Below are 9,330 nucleotides of genomic sequence, written 5' to 3' on the forward strand. Positions count from 1 at the left end.
TTACACCTTCCTCCTATTTAATTTGGCTCCCAACAGATCTGTTTTATAGGGCTGTCTACTCTGGGAACAGAGATTTTTGGAGTTTTTATTCCCTCCAGATGCTCTTACTGTCTTTGGTAATCCCTTTGGTGCAAGCATTAGGCAGTGTCTTCTGACTTTGCAGGCTATGATTAGGTAGGATGGTTTGCTCCTGGGTACAAGCACTAATTGCAAGTGAAACGGAGTTGTGATTCAGAGCAAAAGCTGGGCACATTGTTTTATGAGACCTCAAACACTTCCTCTGTCCTCTGAACTGGGCTAAATAAATCAAAAACAAAAAGAAAAAAAAATTGAAGGGCACCAAGTTCTCTCACCAGCAGCTGCTTAACATTGCTCAATTCTTTCCTCCAGTGAAATAAAATGTCAGGAAAGTTTGGCCAGTTCCTGAGACCTTCTCATTCTGGTGTTTTAGGGAGCACAGCCAGTTACTGCTATCACTCCAGCTCAGGGGACAGCTACATTATTTATACTATCAAAGAGTCACAGTCTTAAGTAGAAGGGGAAAAAAAAAGCCTCCAAAAATCCTCAATAATTTTAACCTGTTATGGTCTGCTTCTGTTTTTATTAATCAAGGCAGTGGAGCTGTGAGGGGTCTGGAGCACAGTGTGATGGGAGCGGCTGAGGGAATGGGGCTGTTCAGTCTGGAGAAGAGGAGGATCAGGGGAGACCTCATCGCTCTCTGCAACGACCTGAAAGGAGGCTGTGTGAGGTGGGACTCTGCTCCCAGGGAACAGCCATAGGATGAGAGGGGATGGCCTCACATTGTGCCAGGGGAGGGTCACGTTGGGTGTTTGGATCAATTCCTTCTCCCAAAGAGTGGTGATGCAGTGGCACAGCTGCACAGGGAGTGATGGGGTCACTGTTCCTGGAGGTGTTGCAGAGCCACGGGGATGTGGCACTGAGGGATGTGGTCAGTGGACACGGTGGGGGTGGGCTGGGGTTGGGCTTGATGGTCTTTTCCAACCTGTATGAGTCTGATTCCATGATTCCATGATTCTGTGATCAGTTTTGTTTGAGTACTTCCACAACAAGTAGAGGTAAGTTGGAGAATGGAGGAAGAATGATCATTTATGTTTCTTCTACTGGATTTACAATACAGAAATAGCCCAAGAAGCCTGTATCTCTCAGCCTCAGAAAACACACTGGGCATTGGTTTCCTCAGCCCCCAGCTTTCTCTGTTCCCAGATACCTACAGGTGTAGATAAATGCCTCTGCTCCTCCTCTGCCCTTCCCTGGCTTTGAGGGCTATGGCAGACTCCATCCCTCCATCCTGCTTGGACATAGCACAGGAGGACCATTCGCTCCGTGAGATGAAAGCTGGCAGAAAACAGAATTCCTTTGTGGAAAGCAAGTTGAACTTGACTGGTTTGGGATCAGTTTGCTCATTAAAAAGTCAGAGCTTGTTTCTGGTGATACCATACACTTGCTCGTTCAGTGTCACCCAATCTTTCTCCCTCTGCTACAGCATGACCATTTTTTGTTTGCCTTCCCTGTGCAGAGCTGGCTCCATCCCTCAAAGAGCCATTTATTTTGTAGGGTTTTTTCCAGACAGATCACTGAGAAATATTGCAGTGCACTCGTGTCAGGTTGGGTTCACCAGCCCCAGGCAGGGCCTTCATCTGTCAAAATGCAAATAGAAAGATGTGCCATGTTCTGGAGACACTATTTGCTGTTAGAAGCACGCCACAGGGCAGGCAGCCTGAGCAAAGACTTCTCATCATCGTCTTTCACTTTGGAAAGAGCAATTTGTAGCTCGCTTAATAAAGAGCTGGCCAGGGTCGAAAAATGATTCAGTTTTGCTTTACGTATTTATGTTCATCCGACCTCAAAATGCTGGCATGGATACGTAGTGCGTCGCTAATTGTCAGATGGATGATTATGGAACTGCTTAATCCTGGGCCCCTTTGCCTTTCTCAGTGCATACACGAGTGGGCTGCAGCACAAAGCTCTGGGTGCTGAGAACCTCAAACTCACATTATTTTTCTTTTACTAATTTATCTTTTGGACCATATTTTTCAACCTGTTTAACCAGAATAAGGGCTCTGGGGGGAAGCCAGAGTGCACCTCAGTGCTTGGAGCTCTGTATGAGCTTTATGAGCTTCACTCTATACGTTGATTTCCTTTCAAATTTAGCAGATGGAATAAAAAGCGATAAGCAGAATACAGGAAACCTTTTCGACCGGGAAACAGTTGAATTCAAGGTAATGAAACAGCTAGAGGGTGTTAGCACCATCCCAAACCAAAAGCAGCCCCTCCTACGGGCTCCATGTGGCTGCTCCCCAGCTCATCCCACCTGCGGAAGGGTTTCCCATGTTTTTCCCGTGTACCTCTTTCCCATCCACTTCGCAGCCTCTCCTTGAGCCTGCACCAAGTTTTATCGACCACAGCCTCGCGTGCAGAGCCTGTTCATCTGGGATGGGGGTTCAGCACTCATTTGGGGCAGGGGGGTTGGGGCAAACGTGATTGCATGACCTCTGCTTCCTTGGCAGCCCCAGCCAGCAAATGACGGGGTGATGAACTCAGGCTTGCTCCATACTTCCAAGCATGTATGTACGTGCACTCCGAGCTGGAATCATATTCCTGGACGCAAAAGCAAAAAAGATGTGTCCTATCTTTGGCCAAGGAGAGAATGAAAATGAAAAAAAAAAAAGAGAAATAGTGGGTGATGTGCCAGAACTTTTACTTTTTATTAAAAACTTAAGCGCCGATGACGAGAAACCCACCTGTTTTTGATTTTTTTTAATAAAAAGTCAAATAATCCCCACAAACAATTCCTTTGCAATGGTTTCAATATCGGAACTGTAAAGACCAACTTTAAAGGTGCTTGTAAAATAAAGAATATTACAATAATTTTAGTGCAAAACCCCAATATCATATTTTCTTTCATTTGAAAGAAGAAGAGAAATCTGAGAGGTTTTTTTTTTCTTTTTTTCCTTCCTCAGGATGCAGCAGTTTTAGATAATCCCCTCCGAGCGAACCCAAAGCACAGCACAGCTCCTGATGGAAGCGCAGCACTGTTGTTTCTGAATGAGGCAGCAGTGAGCAGAAGGGTCATTCTCTCTTTTCCCCAGCAGTGGGAATGGTGAGCACCTATTTACTTTTCCAGTAGCAACTGCCATTTGGATGGCACGCACGTGCTTGTGGGGGACAGGCAGAGTGTCCTCTGCTCCCCGATGTCCCCGTGCACTGCACAGGACTCCGACCGTGGTATTTTTTCCCTGTTTCTTTCCATCTCCCCCTTTTTTTTTTTCCTCCGGCATCAGAATTTTAAAACGCATGAGGAGCGATAAGGGAAACTTTAATCTCTTTTACAATCTCCTTTAAACTGGGGAATTAAAGATGGTGAGGATTAGGCACCCACTGGAAATCCACGGCTTTACCAGGTATTAGCACACAGCAGCAAAGCTCTGCAGAGCCCCAGGGCTGCTCCGCACGGCCCCACTGTGGGCACCACCTCCCCACTCCATCACAGATGGGAATGCGGCCCAAGTGGGTCCAGTGGGCAGAGTTTGGGAGCTGAGCTCACAAGAACAGCCTCCTCCGTCCTGCTCAGAGAGTCTACAAGGCTGAAAGAATGATGGTTTATAGGCAACGAGTCTGTGCAAAGGGCTGCAGAGGCACGAGCCACGTGCATGGTTTTTCTGTTTCTTGCATCTGTACCAGACATCAGAGCTTGCCCCCTTGCAGGTAGCGCTGTGTGGTTTTGTATTCTTTTTTTTCCCTGCAGTTAAGAAGCTTTAGAAAAGGTCTTACCGGGTATTAGAAGAGGAGGGAAAAAGAAAGAAAATATAAAGGGCACCGGTGATGTTGCAAGCCGCTTGTCTGGAGAGCCAAGCAATCCCTGCTCTGCACACCCAATAACTCACACAATATGGCAAAGCAGGACTGATGGAAATCAGCCTCAGTGGGAAGGCTCTGGCCCAAGAAAAAAAAATAAATCTTTGCATTTCTTGTTGCATTTGCATTTGTTTCATCCAGTTAAGAGGAGAACTGTTCAGGGGCACTAAGCTGCTGTTCATTACTTTATCACACTTGGTTTTCTTCTTTTTTTTTCTTTTCCTTTTTCTTTTCCTTTTTCTTTTTCTTTTTCTTTTTCTTTTTCTTTTTCTTTTTCTTTTTTTCTTTTTCTTTTTCTTTTTCTTTTTCTTTTTCTTTTTCTTTTTCTTTTTCTTTTTCTTTTTCTTTTTCTTTTTCTTTTTCTTTTTCTTTTTCTTTTTCTTTTTTTCTTTTTCTTTTTCTTTTTCTTTTTCTTTTTCTTTTTCTTTTTCTTTTTCTTTTTCTTTTTCTTTTTCTTTTTCTTTTTCTTTTTCTTTTTCTTTTTCTTTTTCTTTTTCTTTTTCTTTTTCTTTTTCTTTTTCTTTTTCTTTTTCTTTTTCTTTTTCTTTTTCTTTTTCTTTTTCTTTTTCTTTTTCTTTTTCTTTTTCTTTTTTTTTTCTGTCTTTTTCTTTGTCTTTCCTCTCCCTTCCCTTCCCTTCCCTTCCCTTCCCTTCCCTTCCCTTCCCTTCCCTTCCCTTCCCTTCCCTTCCCTTCCCTTCCCTTCCCTTCCCTTCCCTTCCCTTCCCTTCCCTTCCCTTCCCTTCCCTTCCCTTCCCTTCCCTTCCCTTCCCTTCCCTTCCCTTCCCTTCCCTTCCCTTCCCTTCCCTTCCCTTCCCTTCCCTTCCCTTCCCTTCCCTTCCCTTCCATTTCTTATTCTTCTTATTCTTCTTTCCCTTTCTCTTTCTCTTTTTTAATATGATCCTTTTTATCATTGCAGAACAAGCACAGGAGTTTTAGGCGCCAGTGGCTATGAGGTGCCTTCATCTGGGATTGTCATTTCCTTTAAGTGTGACCTAAGCATCAGATGTTTGGCTTCCCAGGAACCAAGGTGAAAAAGAGCAAACAGACTTGCAGAACAGGACAGTGCTAAAAGGCAGGGGCTGAGCTGGATGCAGCTCTCTCTGTCCGCCAGCGAGCCGATGGGGTGTGGAAAACTCATCAGTGGGCAGCCTGCCAGAGCCGAGCTGTGCTATGGGTGGTCACCAACAAAAAGAGAAAGAAACAATGGTTGGGGCTGCTTGAGAGATGTCCCTTCCCTCAGAGCAGACATGCTAATATAGTCTCTTTACTCTGGGTAATTGCCGGTTTTTATTTTATCCCCTCCCTAATTTGTTGAGCTCTAACTTTTCTTGGCTTGGCTCGCAGACTGGGAAGCTATGGGAAGAGACTTTGGCTTTGGTGGAGAGATTTGCACTTGAGAGATTACACCAACCCCACCTCTTTGGGAAGCTGGGCTGAAAACCCACAGTGCTTATTTTCTAAGAAAATAATCCACTCCAATACATCAACTGTCTATGCATGGGCAGGACAATCACCACTTAACAAAATTACTCTAATTTTCCCCTTTTCTGTCCTTCCGAAATGATTCCTTTAGTCTCGGACCTCGAGCAGTCTACAGAGTGCAGCAACTAAAACAAGATTGTGGATGCTGAGTACATTACTGCAGAGTGCTGCTCTGCCTGAGCCGGGGGGAACTGGGATTTCTATTCCACATGTGCTTTGTACTTCCACTGCAAGCTTTGTAAATCACGAGAGGAGCCTGGGGGGGTCTGTAGGGTGCACTATGGTACAGTTTGGGTGTGGATAAGGTGCATCTCTGCAGGGGAAAGGAGCAGGCTGGGATGGAAGAAATGGTGGTGATGGGTTGATGGTTGGATGTTCTTGGTGGTCTTTTCCAATCTTAGTGATCCTATGATTCTATGATTCAATGAAACGTATGCTTGGTACCTTCCTGAGTCCAGGGTTCCCTGTGCCCTGGTGCTGCTTTCCTTTGAGGGCTGCTCCTCCCTCCCACCCCATCCTGCTTGTCTATGGCCAGGACGTTGCTGCACTGATAAATTGCTCTGTCAATTAAAATAAATAAATTCTGACCTCGCTACAGGGACCATTAGCTACAAAATGTTCTGTGGTCCTTCTTAAGAAGTAACTCCATGATGAGAGAGGATCCTGCTCATCACTGATCATTGGCACAGGCTGCCCAGGGAGGTGGTGGAGTTACCATCTGTGGAGGTGCTCCAGAGCTGTGGAGATGTGGCACTGAGGGACATGGTCAGTGGGCACGGTGGGGATGGGTTGATGGTTGTACTACTAGATGATCTTAAAGATCTTTTCCAATATTCATGATTCTAGGATTCACCTCAGGAAATACTCTATTCTACAGATTAAGCTCCCAGAATTTAGGTGCATGTATTTCTGTATGCCCAAGAAATTTCTTGGCCCTAGTCCCAGATCAGTAAGGTGAAATGGGCTCCCACACACATGCTCCTCTGGCTTTATGTGGTTGTAATATTCTAGGCTGCTTTCTGGTCCCTAATGACTTAATTCATTGTATTTTGTATTTGTTTTATAACAGGCTGGCAGTTAATGTTATTGGAAAAAGAATAAATAAAAGATGTTCTAAATGTTCTAAAATGTTCTAAATATTTTCTACAGAAATTGAAGTCATGCTGTTCGAATACACATAAGCACTCGAGATCCCTAGTTGTGCATATTCTGTTTTGTCTATTCTATGGACAGCTGGTTGCTGGCAGTGTGAGATGAGGCCTTCCTGTTGCAGGGAGAGGTCATAAGGAAGGCACACTGTTGATTTAGGTAAAGCTAAGATTTCACCCAGGACAATATCTTATGTTCTTTGGGTGGTGTAAGCAAGATGGGATGCGGTGGGCTGGGATGAATTGGGATGAGATGGGACAGGATATAATGGGATGGGATGGGATGAATTGGGATGAGATAGGACAGGATATAATGGGATGGGATGGGATGAATTGGGATGAGATAGGACAGTATATAATGGGATGGGATGGGATGGGATGGGATGGGATGGGATGGGATGGGATGGGATGGGATGGGATGGGATGGGATGGGATGGGATGGGATGGGATGGAATGGCATGGCATGAATGGAGTGGGGTAGGACAGGACTGGGATGAGATGGGATGGGATTGGAATGGGATGAAGTTGGATGAGGCTAGGAAGGAATGAGGTGGGATGGCCTGGCATTCTGTGGGGTAGGATGACATGGGAATGGAAAGTGGTGAACATGTTGTTCTGAAGTAATGAGACCCAAGATGTGAAGCTCTGGGTTAGGATAGCTTGAGTATTGTGGAGATGAACATCTGTTTGGTGGTGGATGTCTGTGCACTGGGGTGGGAAAGATTGCAGTAGTTGTCTAACAGAGCTCTTCTTCTCCCCACTGGAAAAAAAAAGAAGAGCTGATCTGGATTCTGCTCTGTCATCAAGAGACATTCTCAATAGACTGGGTGTTATTCATATCTATCTTTAGAAATTCACGCATCTGAGCAAGAAAGAGTACATTCCTTTATTGTTCAAGACTTGAGAAGGGGGCTGTGATCTAAATGACGAGCTGGAGAGATTCAAAAACCTGTGTGGAAGTCAGAGCAGAAAGATCAGATCACTGCATGGTTTGCTTGTATCTCAGCTTGCCCGGGAGATGTTTGCCACACATGTTAGCAGTATGTTTATGACCATGGAGCCGTGATGCTCCTTCATGCAGATGAGACCCCCTTCAGTCATTATGTACACAACAACAGTGTGTTTAAGGGAACAGTGCTATGCTGTGCTTGGCACTGAGGCTATGCCCTGGTGCTCAAGGTAGACCCAGTTTTTGGGAGGGTCCTGGTTGGGGCTCACGGTGGAGTAGGCTGGAGATGAAGCGTAGCTGCAGGAAGTCTGTGTCAGGGCTGGGTTATGAAATAGGAGCTGCATCCTAGCTTAATGCTTTAACCACAAACCCTCTCTCTAATACACAGTTCTTTTCCCTCATGTCCAAAACGTATTCAAGTATCTGGAGCAGCTGAATGTCTGGTATTAACTGCTCATCCTAGTGCTGGGTTTTGGAAAATGAGTCTAAACCACTAGAGCTGTCACATCCCAAATGGATGAATTTATCCCTGTAATTGACCATTGCTTTCCAGTCTCTTCTGGGTTTCTGACTCCCTTCCTATCTATTCCTATCCAGAGCTAGCCAAGCAACATCCTGGTGAAGCACTGGGGCTTTCTGTGCTGGACAGGGGGTGCGAGAGGAACCCTGCTGCCTGCTGGAGGAGTGGCCATCACAGAGGTAAGTTAAGGAGCTTTTATCTCTCTTGGTTGTGCTGCCTGGCTGCATGGCAAACAGCTCTGGTTCAGAGTTAACAATGGGTTTAGCCCAGGATCCTGCTCAGGGGGATACTTCTGGACCTGTTGGCACATGAGCAACAATGCTGACCTTGGGGTTTATTCAGTGTTGGAGGAAACGTATTGAGAAATAGCTGAAAAGAGCTGTATGCATGGCAGGAAAAGGGCAGCCTTCTCCACTTCTGTGTTTGTGATGGGCTGCGAGCAGCTTTGGTGCTAGTAAGTGGCATAGATGCTTCTATCCTTCCCTATGAACACACAAGTATATAGATGGACAGTCTCCTGCAGAGAGCTTCAGCTTTCTGTGGGTGGGTCTCTGGAAGGGAGCAGTGCTACAGAGTGCATCAGGACAGCAAGGAGAAGAGGTGCTGCTGTCTGAGCTGGGGACGTTCTGGTTGGGGAGAATCAGCACAACACCAAGCAGGTGTGACCAACATCAAGGGCTCTGAGTGAGCACAGAGATGTTCAACAACTTAAATAATGGAAAAGCTGTGGCTTTACATCCAGCAGCATGATTTCCACTCGGTGGAAAAGTTTGGTGCTTGTTTGGCGGAGTCAGAAGTTCAGGATTATGTATGTTACCGGAAAGTCACACTGTTTTCTAAATGAAATACTTTGGAGTTCTCATGTCTGAAACATTTGGACTCCAATGATGTTTCTAAACAAACTATTTCATTTTGAATATAGCTTCTCTTAAAACAAACATTGTGCAAGTAAGATTTTTTCCCAAAGAGGTGTTGACTTTGATGGAACTACCTATTTCCAGCACAAAACATGTAACCTACACAGCTGTCAGGAAACACCATTCTGCACTTGTGCAGACACACTCTGCTTCAGGCTCAATTGCACTGTGTCCTGTATTCAAACACTTCCTTTTGCTGGCAGCAACAAATACAGATGATGGTGATGAGCTGGAAGGGTGCGCTGCACAGAGGAGCTATGGCTTAATGAGGTATTTCAGGGCTGGAGCTGTGATTGGTGTCAACATGTCCACATGGCAGCCGAGGTCGGGAGGATGTGCAAGGGTGGTAAAGGCACCCCAGGGTCCCTGTATAGATGCTGGGAGGGAAGGCATGAGGTTAACTCATTGTTTAGTTGGTTATGAAAAGTGCAGATCTGG

At 45.4% G+C, this 9,330-nt stretch overlaps 1 protein-coding gene across 1 annotated transcript in view; it reads right to left on the reverse strand.

Annotated features, from left to right (window-relative positions):
* Window positions 1-6,344, reverse strand: part of ANAPC1 (anaphase promoting complex subunit 1) — a 274,849-nt gene extending 268,505 nt beyond the window's left edge. The window contains exon 1 of the mRNA XM_065739490.1: window positions 6,334-6,344. The gene's annotated coding sequence lies outside the window, so the exon portion shown is untranslated. The remainder of the gene's footprint in view (window positions 1-6,333) is intronic.
* Window positions 6,345-9,330: the final 2,986 nt, after the last annotated feature.

Source organism: Cyrtonyx montezumae, unplaced genomic scaffold, assembly GCF_038088225.1.
Source record: "Cyrtonyx montezumae isolate F1298 unplaced genomic scaffold, pur_monq_1.0 scaffold_24, whole genome shotgun sequence".
Taxonomy (NCBI): Eukaryota; Metazoa; Chordata; class Aves; order Galliformes; family Odontophoridae; genus Cyrtonyx; species Cyrtonyx montezumae.